Below are 17,825 nucleotides of genomic sequence, written 5' to 3'. Positions count from 1 at the left end.
AGGAGACAAGATTAGTGTTAATTCATCCAACAATAGCATCTTTTCATGAAGTTTGGTTTTAAATAGTGAAAGCATTATCTCCTCTCTTTCCAAGTCAAAATCCACCCTTTCACCCACAAATTTCTAAGATTTAAAAGTTATTTTAAAAAGACAACACCTGGGCAAGTAATACTGGCCAGGCATGCAGTGAAGAATTTCAAATATTTATGTGTTCTATTTTTCATACAAGGAACATAAAATTCAACACCTAACAAATAAATTAACCACATATGGTCAGAAAAGACATGAAATGTTTTCAGTTAATAAAAAATAGTATATAGTATATTACTGGTTTTTATGATGAGTTATCACTAAAAATATCTAAAGATGTTCAACACACATAAAATCACTATTAAAGATATTAAAGAATGATTATAAGAATGATTTTTGTAATAATCATTACAAAGAATGATTGATTATTTTTGTAATAAAGTGCTTGGTTTTTTTGAGGGTTTTTATTTTTGTAATAATCATTACAAAAAAAGAATGATTATTTTTGTAATAAAGTGCTTGGTTTTTTGGGGGTTTTTTATTTTATTTATTTTATTTATTTTCATTTTTGGCTGCATTGGGTCTTCGTTGCTGCGCGCGGACTTTCTCTAGTTGCGGCGAGCAGGGGCTACTCTTTGTTGCTGTGTGCGGGCTTCCCACTGTGGTGGCTTCTCTTGTTGCCGAGCATAGGTTCTATGTGTGCGGGCTTCAGTAGCTGTGGCGTGCAGGCTTCAGTAGTTTTGGCTCGCGGGCTCAGTAGTTGCGGTTCGCGGGCTCTAGAGTGCAGGCTCAGTAGTTGTGGCGCATGGGCGTAGCTGCCCCGCGACACGTGGGATTTTCCCAGACCAGGCCTGGAACCTGTGTTCCCTGCACTGGCAGGCGGATTCTTAACCACTGCACCACCAGGGCAGTGAAACCCCTAAAGTGCTTGTTTTTTTTTTGCGGTATGCAGGCCTCTCACTGTTGTGGCCTCTCCCGTTGCGGAGCACAGGCTCCGGACGTGCTGGCTCACGGGCCCAGCCGCTCGGCAGCATGTGGGACCTTCCCGGACCAGGGCATAAACCCGTATCCCCTGCATCGGCAGGCAGACTCTCAACCACTGCATCACCAGGGAAGCCCAAGTGCTTGTGTTTTACAATAAAAAACTCTTCATCAGAAAAACAAAATGCTGTTTATCCTACAGAATGAAGAGATGGAAGAAACTGGCAACAGTAAACAGACACCTATGCGTTCTACAACTACTAACATTGTGAGTTACTGAAAACTATCTAAAAGGTTCTACTATTATGCTAAATGAAGTAGAACTTTAATTAAATGTTTTTAGAGTATAGAAGACTGCCACAATTAGTCTTTCTCACTCTTCAAGGTTTAAGACTCATCAACATGTGGCAAATTCAGGTGTTATTTCGTAGAAAAGAGGTATCTTGAAGGAAAACTCCATAAGGCCTTGCTTGTATCCTCTGGCATACAGAAGCAGCTTTCTACAAATGTGCAGGTAGGAAAGTAGGAAGGGAGGAAGGGAGGAAGGAAGGAATTATATTCTACTATCAGACACTCAAAAGAAAACACTTAATACCTTCTCCTCTCTACAACCCTCTAACTACTAGAAGTAGTAAGTGATCAAAGAGAATACGGAAGAAAAGAAGGATAGAAAAGGTAATCTGGTAAATTAAAGAGCAACATAATAACCACTTACTTTCTGAGTAGTCATATTATTCATAAACCCTGACTCTCTCCAAATTGGACAGAAGTGCAGGTTACTTGAAGGCCCAGTACTCGCAACTGGCATCTGAAGTAAGGGCAGTCTTGCGGGACTGAGCCCTTTAACCTGTGGAGTCTGAGCTAACTGAACTGTGGGACACCTATTTGGTGTTGGAGAGCTTGAGAAGAGGTATTGGAAAAAACACCATGTGTTTGGTGTCAGCAGTGCAAATCTCTCTCAACAGGACTTAGAAAAATCGAAACAAAACCTACCAACTGAAGGGAAAAGTCTACATTCTGGAATTGTTTTGTGATGATCCCTCTACTTCTAGGAATAAAACTGGTGATATGATGGAGGATGACTTCACTCACATCGTCAAGGTTTTTGGAATTAACACCAACTATGCATACAATTCTTACTTTAGCTAGCACCTGTCTTTCTACATAAAGTCATTAAATATTATTTTCCTTTTTCTGGAAAAAGAAGTTTAGGCATCTGAGGAATTTCATGCCTGGCCAATGTACCCAATCTCACATGGGTTCAATTGAAAGCTTAGGTTTCCCCTATTAGTCCTCTTGCAGTAATGAATCAATTTCCCATAATAGTTTTAATTTTTCCTGAAAAAGAAAATATACTGTACTGATTTCCAAAAAGCTTTGAAATTATAAGCTTCTTCCTTTCTTGTCTCCCAACACCCCCAAGAAAAACCCTAGAAAAAAAATCACATATATCTACATGTATGTACATATATCTACATTTTACCCAAGCTCTACATTTCTTCATATGTCTAGCTCTGCAAAGGATACTTATACGTTACTTCTTTCCTTTATATACTTGAGTTCTACTATCCTCAGGTGAAAAAGTTCTTTTGTTTTTTCTACTAAATTTATTTATTTATTTAATTTTGGCTGCGTTGGGTCTTCGTTGCTGCACACAGGCTTTCTCTAGTTATGGTGAGCAGGGGCTACTCTTCGTTGTGGTGTGTGGGCTTCTCACTGCGGTGGCTTCTCTTCTTGTGGAGCATGGGCTCTAGGCATGCAGGCTTCAGTAGTTGTGGTGCGAGGGCTCAGTAGTTGTGGCTCACGAGCTCTAGAGTACAGGCTCAGTAGTTGTGGTGCACGGGCTTAGTTGCTCCGCGGCATGTGGGGTCTTCCTGGACCAGGGCTCGAACCCGTATCCCCTGCATTGGCAGGCAGATTCTTAACCACTGCGCCACCAGGGGAGTCCGAAAAAGTTTTTAAACTTACCTTTAATTATAATCAAAGATGAGTTCTTTTGGGTATAACAGAGTCTGAATTGATGAGAAAAATAATTGACAAGTCACAGAATGTGAGAACCATAAAGCACCTTAAAAATGATATACTTTCACCTCATTTTATAGATGGGGAAAGAGGAAGAGAAAGCAGATTCTGGTGAAAAGCAGACCTTTTAGGTGGCTTTTTAACAGTCTGGGAATAATGTAACTAGGGAAAGGGTAGAGGAAAAGGATCACAGCAGATTTAATAAGAGATGGTAGGAAAAAGAAAACTAATGGCATGCTCATACTGATTACATATAGGAGAATAAGTTTAAAAGTTGGGTTAAATATCTATTTTTATAAAGGTATGAGTTGATATTCATAACCAGTAAGTGTACTGATAGTAGAGCTTCCCTTGTTTCTCAAAACACTAAGATTAGTAGAACCATTGTGAAACTGGAAGCATTCCCAACATGACTAGTTCATAAATTATGCTTTCTTCAACTAAAAAAGTTACTTATTTATATCTACTACCTTAATCTATACAAAGGCTTTCAGGCAGGAATTCCAGAACAATCAGACTCATATTTTTTACACAGAATCAGAACAGACCTTCAAGATCACTTAATTCTGTTTTACGAAGTCCAGTGACCTGCAATTCGAATATTAACTGAATTGGCAATCAGCAAAGCCAGGTAGCCTCCTCACTCTCTGTGAAACATTCTGTCCACTACAAACTGTTTGTGGTTATGTCACAACTATAAATCTGTAGATTACTTTATTACTTCAATTATTCCTCATAACTCTATGAGGTTATGTACTATTTATCTAGTTTGCCAGCCATAGTAGAATTAAATAACTTGACCTCTTTATTGGTTAAGCTTATTTCAGCTGAAAGTAAGAAAATCCAACTCAAAGCAGCAGAAACAATAATAAAGGTTTCCCACATAATAAGAGATTAAGAGGAAGAGCAAGTTCTGGGATTGGTTAGTTTAGCGGCTCAACAACGTCTTCAAGGACCACCTCTGCTTTCACTCTGCCATCCTCAGGTGGCGCCCCACCCAGTCCCTAGGTCTCAGCAATAACCAGAAGAAAAGATGAGACCACCACTTCATGTGCATCTTTTCAAGCAACAAAGAAACCCTTCCCAGAAACCATAAACCCAATTTCTATCAGTAAATTTTTCCTCAGGTCCCAACAGCCAGAATTTCATCAGACACCTACGTCAAAAATCACACAGCCATAAAGGAACTCCATGGTTGCCCACTCTCCAAGGTTTCTCCGAAGCACAAAGCCATGCTGAAGAAGGAAAATGTGTGAATAAAATCAGGGTTCTATTAGGAAGGTGGGGGAGGGGCCTAAGCCTCACACTTTGGTTGCCTCTCCAATGGTTTTTACTCCCACATGTGATCAAGAATGAGCAAGTCCACATGTGTACGTGGTGTTTTTATATTTAAATACACATACACAAATGAACAAAAATTAAAGTTGTGATCTGGTTTGGAGAGGGATATGCGAGGGGTATAGAGGATAAGAGATAGGAAAAGAAATCTGTAAGTCTTCCTACGAGGCACCAGATTGCTTCCATTAATGAGTAAACTGTAAACTAAGTATAGTAAGAGAAGTTAAAACTGTGTTCTATAAAGAATGATTAATGGAACTAAGGACGGGATGCTTAATCTGGGCAATAAATAACATTTACTGAATATTTACTATATGCTAGGCACTGTTCTGCAAGCTTTACAATACCTATTAGCAATTAGATAAATTACAGTAATATGCTTATATTAAAATGGACAAAGGCATAAAATAGTTAAAGAAACAAATAAGCCCCAAGAGCACAGAACTAGAAGCATAGAGGAGATTCAAACCTTAACAGTCTGACTTCAGAGCCTGAGTTCTTAAATACTATGCTCTACATTTCTAGAGAAATAAAACTTTGATTCACAGCCAAATTAACAAATCTGAAGACTTGTCACATAAAACAAGAGTTAGTCTTACTCTATGTGCTCTCACAGGACAAACCAGCACCACTAAGTTAAAGTTTTAAGGAGATAAATTTCTGCTTCCTATGAGACTGACGATCAAACAATTACAGTTAACCAAAAATTGAACAGGTTGGGCTTCCCTGGTGGCGCAGTGGTTGAGAGTCCACCTGCCGATGCAGGGGACACGGGTTCGTGCCCCGGTCTGGGAAGATCCCACGTGCCGCGGAGTGGCTAGGCCCGTGAGCCATGGCCGCTGCGCGTCCGGAGCCTGTTCTCTGCAACGGGAGAGGCCACAACAGTAAGAGGCCCACGTACAGCAAAAAAAAAAAAAAATGAACAGGTTGGTCTCCATCACTGAAGTTACTCAAGCAGGAGCAAAACAGCTCTGAGTTCAGAATGCAGTAAAGCAGTCCTATTTGGGAGATACATTCCATCACAACAGAAGAGACTACACTAGTGGGGCTCAGAGAGGTTTTGATTGGTGGGCATATTGTTTAAAAATTATTTTAATTAGTTTCTAACACTTAAAAATCATAAGTTTACATAGAACTTGGATGACTTTTTTTTTTTTTTTCATTTGGAAACCTTGGGTCCATATTCCGGCACTGAAATAACTGGCAGGAGCTGAGGCATGGGCTCTCTGCTTGCTGGAAGCCTTACCCAGCTGCCTCCCTCTTTAAGGGACCTATTGTCTTCCTGCAAGTTATTTGTCGTCACCACCTTTCCTATAGCGTGTATTAGGATCAGAGAAAGAAATACAAGCAAAAGAAAGGTTAAAGGATCATATTCCAGCAGGATCTCTAAAACAGTGTTTCTCAACCTCTTTTTCATTTTCATCCGCTCCTAAGGAAACTTCTGACTTTTTTCCCTAACTGTCCCCCAACCGCAATGAAATTTTAATACCACAGATGTACTGTCTGTTTATGGGTCACAAGCTATTGTAATATCTAAGATTCTTTTTGCTCCTTAAGAACCAATTTTCACCCCCTTGGGAACAAAAATGCACATTTAATATTCTGGCTGTTAAGTTGATTTCTCATTATCTACATCAGCAGAGACTAGGACATATATACTCTAGGGAGGAAGACAGTATAGATTAACTTCCAGAAGCTTCCTTTAGTTCCTCTAAGGATTATTAGGAGAGAAAAACGAAAGAAGAATAAAAGGGGAATAAAACCACAGGGGTGTTAAATTTAATAAGCAAGAGGATTAAATTACATTATTGTCCTACATAAAGGTAAGAATGGAGTGTTGGATATGTTTATACTCTTACACTCATGGTCCAATTCCAATTTATAGCTATGATTCTCTAGAGTGGAAGTTCTCAGAAGTTTTGATCTCATGACCCTTTCTTAAAAATTACTGAGAATCCCAAAGCATTTGTTTATGGGGATTATAACTACTGATTTTCACCATGTGAGAATTAGAAATGAAAACTGAGATATTTAATTATATACTTATAAATGGATTTAAAATAACAACAAACCCATCACGTTACTATAAATAGGGTATTTTTAATGAAAAAAATTGTTTTCAAAAAAATTAGTGAGAAGAGTGGCATTTCTTACATTTTTCAAATCTCTTCAATGTTTGGCTTAATACAAAAGAGCAGGATTCTCATATCCCTGCATTTAATCTGCTGCAATATCACAGATCATGTAACCTCCAGAAAAACTCCACTGTACAGGAATGAAAGAAGGCAAATAACAGAGTTTTGACTTTTATGTACCCACTGAGCCTTTGGTGAGTGATACTCTTATAATTTCAAAGTTACTAAAATTTATTTTAAGGTTTTGCGTGAAAATGGTGGATTGGACACATACATTTCGCACCTTGTTCTCTCCAAACCTCACTAAACCAACAGTAATTTTTTTTTTTTAAAACTGGCATAAACCCACAAGGACTAAGAAAATAGGAACAGAGGAAAGAGAAACAAAATTTTAAACACTGGAAAGCATACGGAAGATGGGCACTCTATGAAAAATAACTCCAAAGTAGTCTTTAGGTAAAGACCTAATTCTGAAGAATCATGGAAGGGCTCAAGAACTGGGAGCACCAGGTGCCTCTGGAAATGGGGGCAAAGGTGAGACTGAGAATGAGAGGATTGGCTGAAAGTCTATTTAAGCAGTTGGCCTCTCTGATTTCTGCATCCCTCTCCACAGCTAGGTGACCAAAGCTAGGCACTACTCCTCTCTATCCCCAGCAGTTTATTCTGGAGAGAAGTATAGGAAAAAAGGTGTCTGCACAGAGATAAGGGGAGCATTAAGTCAGCTTTACATACTGACTATAGAGACAGCTCCCTTCTCATGTCCTTTTCCCTCCAAAATTGCCAGAACCTCCTTAGCTGAGTCCTTCTCAGGAAATTCAAGACAAAAGACCCCAAGATTCTGACACCAGGCCTTCCCCCATGAAAAGGAAACAGCTAGGTCCCCCTACAGTGAAAACCACAACAAATCCCACTCATGGGCCTCGAGCTCTCAATCCATTTTTCAGTGGTAAACCTTTAAATATGGACAACCAAGGACCACGCAGGAGGTTGAAACAAATTAGTTAAAAAAAAAGAAAAGAAACTTGGAGCAAGCAGAGACTATACAAGGAGAAGACAAAATTCCAAGAAACTATCATTAATATTCTAGTGTGTGCAGTCAGAATGGCCATCATCAAAAAATCTAGAAACAATAAATGCTGGAGAGGGCGTGGAGAAAAAGGGAACACTCCTGCACTGTTGGTGGGAATATGAAGTGGTACAGCCACTATGGAGAACAGTATGGAGGTTCCTTAAAAAACTACAAACAGAACTACCATACGACCCAGCAATCCCACTACTGGGCATATACCCTGAGAAAACCACAATTCAAAAAGAGTCATGTACCAAAATGTTCATTGCAGCTTTATTTACAATAGCCCGGAGATGGAAACAACCTAAATGCCCATCATCAGATGAATGGATAAAGAAGATGTGGCACATATATACAACGGAATATTACTCAGCCATAAAAAGAAACGAAATTGAGCTATTTGTAATGAGGTGGATAGACCTAGAGTCTGTCATACAGAGTGAAGTAAGTCAGAAAGAGAAAGACAAATACCATATGCTAACACATATATATGGAATTTAAGGGAAAAAAATGTCATGAAGAACCTAGGGGTAAGACAGGAATAAAGACACAGACCTACTGGAGAACGGACTTGAGGATATGGGGAGGGGGAAGGGTGAGCTGTGACAAAGCGAGAGAGGCATGGACATATATACACTACCAAACATAAGGTAGATAGCTAGTGGGAAGCAGCCGCATAGCACAGGGAGATCAGCTCCGTGCTTTGTGACCCCCTGGAGGGGTGGGATAGGGAGGGTGGGAGGGAGGGAGACGCAAGAGGGAAGAGATATGGGAACATATGTATATGTATAACTGATTCACTTTGTTATAAAGCAGAAACTAACACACCATTGTAAAGCAATTATACCCCAATAAAGATGTTAAAAAAATTTTAAAAAAATATTCTAGGGGGTGTGTGTGTGTGTGTGAGAGAGTCTATTAGACCTATGAATAGAAACACCATATCATAAAGGAATATTTATTTTAAAACAATTCAAATTAAAAATGTAATAGCAGAAATAAAAACCTCAATTAAAGAGCTGGAAGATAAACTGAGGAAATTTCCCCAGAAAGTAGAGTAAAAGGGAAGGAAAGAAAAGATAAGAAACTTTGGAGAATAGCGCTAGAGGTCTCATAATCAACAAGAGGAATTCCAGGAAGTTAGAGAAATGGAGGGGAACAAATCAAAGAACTAATTCAAGTTAATTTCCTAGAATCTAAGGACACGAATTTTAGAATTGAAAGACCCACTAAGTGCCCAACTCAATTACTCAAACTAGACCTATACCAAGGTACTATTTCATAAAATTTCAGAGCTCAAGAACAAAGAGAAGACCAAAACAAGCTTGGGGGGGGACCAGGGAGCAGACTTCTCAACACCAACATTGGAGCCAAAGGAAAATGAAGCACTGCATTAAAAACTGAGGGGCGATTATTTCCATCCAATTATCATAAGTATTAAGATAGAAAAGTCATTTTCAGACATGCAAATTCTCAAAAATTTCAACTTCTAGGCATATTTTTTCAGGATGCTACTGAAGAAGGAATTTCACCAAAATGAGGGAATAAACCAGGGAAGGAGTGAAAATGATATCTAGGAAAAAGGGAATCTAACACAAGAGACAGGAAATGAAGAAAGATCCCAAGAAGACAGCTGTGCAATGGGCCTGAAAAATAACTACAGCATATCAGATGGCTCTAGGACAAATTTATTCAAGATGAAATTGACAAGACTACCTAATGTGCCTGAATAAGTTTAGAGGAGATTTATACAACTGAGGGAGAGTTTGGATTGAATTAGTGACATATACATAGAATATTCAGCTAAGGAAATAAAATAATTTAAGTACATTAACCTGCCCTCAACAATTAGAGAATGCACATTCTTTAAAAACACAAAACATTTACAAAAACTAGGTCACATAGTCACAAAAAATAACAAAGAATTAATAGCATACATTTCACATTCTTTGAACATGATGCAATAAAGTCAGAAATTATTAACAAAATACCCTTACAAAGGAAAGTACAAATTTGAAAATTTTTAAGCGTATTTTAAAAAATTTTTTATTTTATATTGGAATATAGTTGATTAACAACGTGTTAGTTTCAGGTGTACAGCAAAGTGATTCAGTTATACATATACATGCACCTATTCTTTTTCAAATTCTTTTCCCATTTAGGTTATTACAGAATATTGAGCAGAATTCCCTGTGCATACAGTAGGTCCTTGTTGGTTGTCTATTTTAAATATAGTAGTGTGGGACTTCCCTGGTGGCACAGTGGTTAAGAATCCACCTGCCAACGCAGGGGACACGGGTTTGATCCCTGGTCCAGGAAGATCCCACATGCCGCGGAGCAACTAAGCCCGTGCGCCACAACTACTGAGCCCGTGTGCCACAACTACTGAAGCCCGTGTGCCTAGAACCCGTGCTCCGCAACAAAGACAAGCCACCGCAATGACAAGCCCACGCACCAAAATGAAGAGTAGTCCCCACTTGCTGCAACTAGAGAAAGCATGCATGCAGCAACAAAGACCCAATGCAGCCAAAAGTAAATAAATAAATAAATATACATACATACAATAGTGTGTACATGTCAATCCCAAACTCCCAATCTATCCCTCTCCCCCCTTAAGTCTATTTCTAAATCACGGGTGGAAGAAATCATAATAGAAATCGGAGAATACTTAGACTTGAACTATAGTAAAAGCACATCAAAATTTGTAGGATGCAGCCAGAACAAGCTTAAGAGGGAAATTTATAGATGCAAATGTTTATACTGTAAGTTACGCTATAGCTTTAAAAAAACATGCAAATATGTTGCAACACAGTATGAGCAAAACATTAATTTCCCATTTGCCTATGTGTGATTTTTCTGGTGAGAAACATTAGGTGAAAGCAGAAAACTATACCCAGCTGAACCAAGCTTGCAGGATAACACAAAATGCAAACACCTCAAAAACATGTATCACCTTCATCAGTTCGCCAGGCGTGTGATGAGCCACACCCATCCACACATGGTTTTACAACTTTCTGTCCAATTTCAGAGAACTCTCCTTCCACCACCTCACAATAACTCACAAACTGCATCCCTTCTGACACCCACTCCTACAAACAAAGTACAGGTCTTTTCCAAGGTAAAGCACCACATTTATTTTAAGTTATGTACGTCTTAACCACTAAAGGGGTATAAAATTGTACTACAGATTTTATAAGGTTCTGTGAGTGACACTGATGAAGTTTTCGAGTGTTGTGCCTCTAACCCCATTTTCCCCATAAGCCTTGTGATTTTTGTTGTGCAATCTTGCATAGCAAGGTTTTTTGCTAGGGATACTTATGCTGTGATAAAGCAAAACTGGCTGCATTAGAAAAAGACAAAATGAAAAAGTCATAGAGAATATTACTGGGACAAACAGAGAAATTTGAACATATATTGTAATTAGATAATATTATTGTGTCAATGTTAAAATTTCCTGTGTGATGACTGTAGTTTTGGACTTACGAGATAAATACAAGTCCAATTTTTGGACTTACGCAATGTCATGATGCCTAGCTCTAAAGGATTCAGGGAGAAAAAGAGAATTAAAGCATGAGACAAAGCAAATATAGCAAAATGTTAACACCGGTGAATCTTGTAAAAGGTATATGAGTATTCAGTGTACTATTCTTGTACTTTTTCTATAATAAAAAGTTTGGAAGAGCAAAATATTGGGGATGGCAAGTGTGGTAGACTGAATTCCTCACTCCTCCTTGTATCCACGCCGTTTTTCACATGACTTTGGAATACTTCTCATAGTGGTAGAGAATATTTTCCTACCCCATGTGACTTGTTTTGACCAAAAGAACGTGTCAGAAGTGATGGTAGGTCATCTATAAGTTTAAGAATCTTGCTCCTTCATATGCTTCTACCATCAAAAGGAGAAGATATGTCCAGATTAGCCTGCTGTTCCCAGGAAGATGAGAAGATGCCACCCCTGTTGCTCTAGTTGAGGCCACCCTATACCAGGCAACATCCAGCCAACCTTAAACCTGTATGACTCCAACCAAGACCAGCAGATTGCCTAGCCAACCATGCCCTGACTTCAGATGAATGAGCAATACATACTTACTATTAGATGTCACTAGGGTTTTGCGGTTGTTACACACAATTTTGTGAAAACAGCTGAGTTAAGTAGCTAACTTAAGTTAGACAAAGAGAATAAATTCAAAGTTTAAAAATTTTAAAGTAGTAAAAACAAGAGTAGATATATTTATATATGAAATAGAAAATGAAGATACAACAGAGAGGATCAACAAAACCAAACACTGGTCATTTGAAAGACTTAAAAAAAAAAAAACAACCTTTGGCAAAAATAATCCAAAAAAAAAAAAAGAGAAGGCACAAATAAATAGAATTAGGAATGAGAAATGGACTAAAACTACAGAAGCAATATATATTTTTTAAAAATCTTAAGATATACACTGAATAACCTTATTCCTTATTTGAAATAGCTTTAAAATCTTTTTTTAACTATTTACTTGTTTTTTAATGAAACAGCTTAAAAATCTGAATGAAATGGGTAGAAGTTATTAAAACTATCTCAAGAACAGAAAAAGTCCTTTACCCACTAAAGAAACTGAATCCAATTAAAAAAAAAAAAAAGAATCTAGTTGGTTTTCTGCAGGAAAATCCAGCACACGATCTTTTAGGAAACAGACTATTATAGAAACTTTTGGAAGAAAGGAAGAGAAAAAGGGAGGGAGGGAAAGTTCCCCCAATTTATTGTTTGAGGCTATTATAAACTTAAAAACTGGGTAAATGTGATACGAGACAGGAAAAATCACAGGCCAATCTCACTTAATAAACAGATTTTAAAATCCCCAGTATTACCAAACCAAATCCTGCAATAAACTTTAAAAAATTTAAAAAAATATTTTGAAACAATCACAAAGTTACAGAAAGTTGGAAATACAGTATAGAGAAAATTTTTTCCTGAACCATTTGGGAGTTAGTTGCCAACCTGGTGCTCTACTGCCTTCAAATATTTTAATGTGTATTTCCTACAAACAAGGACCTCCTGCGTGGTCAGAGAGTATGACCACGAGAATCAAGAAAAAACTACTGGGCTTCCCTGGTGGCGCAGTGGTTGAGGGTCCGCCTGCCGATGCAGGGGACACGGGTTCGTGCCCCGGTCCAGGAAGATCCCACATGCCGCGGAGCGGCTGGGCCTGTGAGCCATGGCCACTGAGCCTGCGCGTCCGGAGCCTGTGCTCTGCAACGGGAGAGGCCTCAACAGTGAGAAGCCCACGTACCGCAAAAAAAAAAAAAGAAAAAAAAAAAGAAAAAGCTACTGGTACATACGCTACTACCATTTATCCTCAGACACCACTCAAGTGTGCCAATTATCCCAATGATGTGTTTCACAGAAAAGGATACAGTTCAGAACCATGCCTTGCATTTAGTTGTGATGTCCCTTCAGTCTCTAAGTCCTAAGCGAAACTTTAAAGACTCATTTAGGACCCTTACACTACCAAAGATTACAGGCCAGTTATTTTGTAGCATAACCCTCAATTTGGGTTTGGTGTTTTCTCATAATTATATCCATGTTATGCATTTTGGCAGAAGCAATGATGATTTCTGCTCACTGTATGCTATCAAGCAGTACATGATTTCAATTTGTACCATTATGGAAGATGTTCATTTTGATCACTTGATTAAGTTAGGGCCTGCCCTCCTCACTCCGCTTGGGCCCAGCATGCCGGAACCGGCTGTCTCTCCAGGTAGTTCCCCCTTCTCCCTCTGCTTCGGCACTGACATCCTCTGCCAGGCTGCCCCTCTGTGGAAATGCCCCCCTTCTGAAGCCCCACACCAGGCTGCTCTCCCCTCCCCCACCCCATGGGCAACCTACTCATCTCACTTGGGCTCTAAATCCCCACATGCAGCCACCCCTGCCAACTCCCTACAGAGCCCTCCTCACCCTAACTGGGCTCTGACTCCTGCACCACAGAGCTGCTACTCATCCAACCTGGGCTTCGACACTCACTCTGGGCCTATGCAACACCCCTGCTCCCACCACAGACACCTACTTTGTCCCCTCTACATAAGGAATCAAGGACTCAATTATTCAGGAAGGGAAGAGGAAGGGCTGCAATGTATTTTTTTAAATGTATTTCGGACCCAGAAGGATTTATCTTGGCAATATGAAGATAGTAAACAGATGTCTCTAATTTTAAACTAATTTATCATAGTAATAGATTTAAAGGGGAAGCTGTATGATTACCTTAATAATTACCAAAAAAAGGACACGATCAAAATATAAACCCATTCAACGTAAAGAGGAAAAAAAAAAAACCTTTTTGCAACAATGAATAGAAGGAAAGCTCCTTAACTTGACGAAATGTATTCAGTAAAACCCATGGCAAACCTCATACTTAATGGTGAAAAGTTAAAAGCATTTCCCTTTAAAGTCAGAAACAAAACAAAAATGTCTGCTATCACTGCTTCTACTCAACACTGTAGGCCTAATCAGCACAATGAGAAAAAGAAATGAACACAATAAAGGCTGCAAAGGAAAAATAAAAACGTCATTACTGCAGAAAATGCATACGTAAGTCCAAGAGAATTCAAATTAGTTGCAGGATATAATCAGGATATAAATCAATTCTATTCACAAGCAAGCAGAAAATATAACTGTTAAAAAGATACCACTCACAATAACTAAACCCATGAGGTACCTAAGAATAAATCTAACGAAATATATATAAAATCTTCAGAAAAGAAGATTTTTTTTTAAGACATAAAAGAAGGCCTGTATAAATGGAGGTACTGCATTCATGGATGTTAGAAGACAAATTTTTTAAATGGCAATATGACCCAAATTTGATATATAAAGTCAAAGCAATGCCAAAGAAATTCCCCATAAGGATTTTTCATATAACCTGACAAGCTGACTCTAAAATTCACGCAAAAAGCCAAACCAATTTTGAAAGAGCCAGGTGGGAGTACCTGCCCTAATCAGATAGCAAGACTTAAAGAGATGGAAATTAAAAGAGCATGATATTGGTACAGGCATAGATGACAGAAAAGAATTAGAGAGAGCTTTAAAACAAAGCTAAGTATATATGGGAACTTGGGTATATAACAGATGTGCCGTTAGTAATTAGTGAGAAAAGTACAGACCATTTCATAAATAATGCTTAAACAACCAGTTCTTCAAGAGAAAAAAACTACAGCTATTCCCAGCATACAACAAAATTACATTCCATATGGATTAAATACCTAAATATCTAAATGTGAAAAGCAATACTTGAAACCTTTAAGAACACAAGAGGAGAAGATCTCAAGATCTTGAGAATATTTCAAGGGACAATGAAGGATTTCTTAAACAAGACAAAACACACAACCATAAAGGAAGACACTGACAACCAAAGCTACATTAGAACTTAATATTTGGTTCACCAAAACCCCACATTAAAACCAAACGAAAAGCTACAAACTGGGAAGAAGTATTTGCAACCCATATTCCCAGGAATACATATTAACATGTCCATAATAAAAGTTTCCTCGGACTAGAATTGGTGAAGGAGGTTATTCCCAACTACCAAGCTAGTCAGAAGCCTGACTCAGCATCTCAGGTTTGAGCTTGTCCCTTACTGTACTTTCTTCTGGGGCTGCTGCTTTTGTATCATCTTTCTCCTGAACAGTAAGAATTCAATGAGTCTCTCTCACTTGTGATGAAATCCAATATTATTTCATAATCTTACTTCCACATTATTCCAGATACTTTGTTTCCCCATACCTTAGTCTATTGTCCTTGGCAAATGGCCCACTGTTGTAGTTATTTCAGTGGCACTTTAACATTTTCAAAGAAAATCAATTATGAATTTGACATAATTCACACTCCCATACCTTCATACCTTCTAGGATGTGAAGTAATCATTCAGAAACTGAGCTTCTGACAGCTTAAAATCCTAAATAATCTCCAATATGGATGCTGTAATTCTCCAGAATTTCTCAGAATCCAAGGCCTACTTTCTTTGCAGCATTTTGGTGGCATGAACATCATGAGCCCAACATTTCCTATTCCCTACCTTGACGTGGTGTGGCCCATTAATTCCTCTAGTTCTTATAATATATCCTTTCCTATAAACAAGTTTTACAAAAGCAACCAAATGAGTTCCTTAGTGTAGAGCAGGGGTCCCCAACCCCCGGGTACCCCTGGTACCAGTCTGTGGTCTGTTAGGAACTGGACCACAGAGCAGGTGGTGAGCGGCAGGCGAGCAAGCAAAGGTTCATCTGCCGCTCCCCATTGCTCGCATTACCGCCTGAACCACCACCCAACCACCGTCCCCCCACTGCCCCCACTCACCCCCCCATCCATGGAAAAACTGTCTTCCACGAAACCAGTCCCTGGTGCCAAAAAGGTTGGGGACTGCTTGTGTAGAGGGTCTCAATCTTGGACTAATATGAACATGTTTGACACTAACCTGTTCACAATGCCCACAGGTATTCCTAAGAAACCTGATGTAATAGAGATAAAAAGTAACAATGTCTAGTACACTGTAACCTGGAGAGGAAGTGTTTTTAGATCCCATCCATTGAACTAATTCTCATAACACTATGTAACTGTTTCTGCATACAGGACACCCTAAAAATGACAATTTTGACTTCAGTTTAGTCTCCACAGTATTTCTAACTTTGTACGTATACTCCAAGAACCATGACAGCATGTGTCTGGTTGACCTGTACCTTTATATTGTGACTCCAAGAGTGAAGCAGTCATAGTGAAGGTAAACACATGGTTCAAGTCTAGAGTGATAATTTTATTCCAACATACAGCTGAATATCACATGGGAGGTCCAAAATCCTAGAGAGGAAAACCTCCACAAAGACCGTAACCTTAATATCTCCAGGGACCCACAAGCACAGTATATATACATAATCATACTCAAAGAAGCACAGTCAAAATCCCAGAAATAATAACAGCATGAGTCTCAATCTCAACCTGCTAGGGTTCAGCAGAAAAGGGTACCACAGTCTACTTGGTCTGTCTCTCTATCATGGGCCAACTGCCACATATATGATATTCCTACTGATATGGACTAAATATGTGTGTGCCCCTCAAAATTCGTATGTTGAAATAATAACCCCGAGGTGATGGTATTAGAAGGTGGAGCCTTTGAGAAGTGATTAGGTCGTGAGGGCAGAATCCTCATAAATGGAATTAGTGCCCTTACAGAAGAGGTCCAAGAAAGCTCCCTTGCCTCTTCTATCATGTGAGACATGGTGAAAAGGTGCTGTCTATGAACCAGAAAGTGGGCTCTCAACAGACGAGATTCTGCTAGTGCCTTGATCCTGGACTTGCCAACCTCCAGAACTGTGAGAAATGAATTTCTGTTGTTTATAAACCATCCCGTTTATGTTATTTACGTTATAGCAGCTCAAACGAACAAATACACCTACTTTAGAATGTGAAATATGACAGCAGGAAGTCCAGCTTAAAAGGTGATTAATTCCCTTTGGTTCTAGAATTTACAACTATCTTGGATGCTAATAAAATTCAACAGAAACTAGTTTTTCCTTGGTCACTTATATTATATCCACTGATCCACAAAAACTGTGATTAAAAGCAAATGAAAAAAAAATTACTTCTTTTCCTAAGAAAAATGTTAATACATGCTGAACTATAAGGGGATGTGATCCATTCTCAACATAACAAATGGTATTGGGACAACTGGATATCCACATGCATAAAAATGAAATAAGACATTTACCTTACTTCACATGCAAAAATTAACTCAAAATGGACCATATTTAAATAAAGTGCTAAACCTATAAAACTTCTAGAAAAAAAACATAGGAAGAAATCTTAGTGACCCTGGGTTAGGGAAAGAGTTCTTAGATACAACACTACAAGTATGATCTATAAAAAGAAATTGGACTTCGTCAAAATTTAAAACTTTTGCACTTCATAAGACTTCACTTAGAAAATGAAAAAATACAAATCCAGTAAAGTTGCAAGATACAAAATCAACATAGGAAAATCAGTTGCATTTTTATACAATAACAACAAACTATAAGAGAACTGTAAGAGAAATTTAGAAACTATGAGAGAACAAACTATGTGTCTATAAGAGAACAAGCTGTAACAGGAATTAAGGAAACAGTTCCAGCTTTTAAGAAAAGCTTCAAAACCCGTAAAAACAAACAAACAAACAAAAATCACTGGAGTAAATTTAACCAAGGATGTGGAGAACTGTACACTGAAAACTATAATATTGAAAGAAACT

General features: G+C 38.5%; 1 protein-coding gene across 4 annotated transcripts in view; it reads right to left on the bottom strand.

Moving 5' to 3' along the window:
* The window catches only part of ZNF292 (zinc finger protein 292), a 208,738-nt gene that overhangs the window by 43,368 nt on the left and 147,545 nt on the right, over positions 1-17,825 (bottom strand). The gene's annotated exons all lie outside the window — the stretch shown is intronic.

This window comes from Stenella coeruleoalba (assembly GCF_951394435.1).
Source record: "Stenella coeruleoalba genome assembly, chromosome: 12".
Lineage (NCBI taxonomy): Eukaryota > Metazoa > Chordata > Mammalia > Artiodactyla > Delphinidae > Stenella > Stenella coeruleoalba.
The sequence above is the reverse complement of the archived record's forward strand: the minus strand, read 5'-3'. Positions and strand labels throughout refer to the sequence as shown.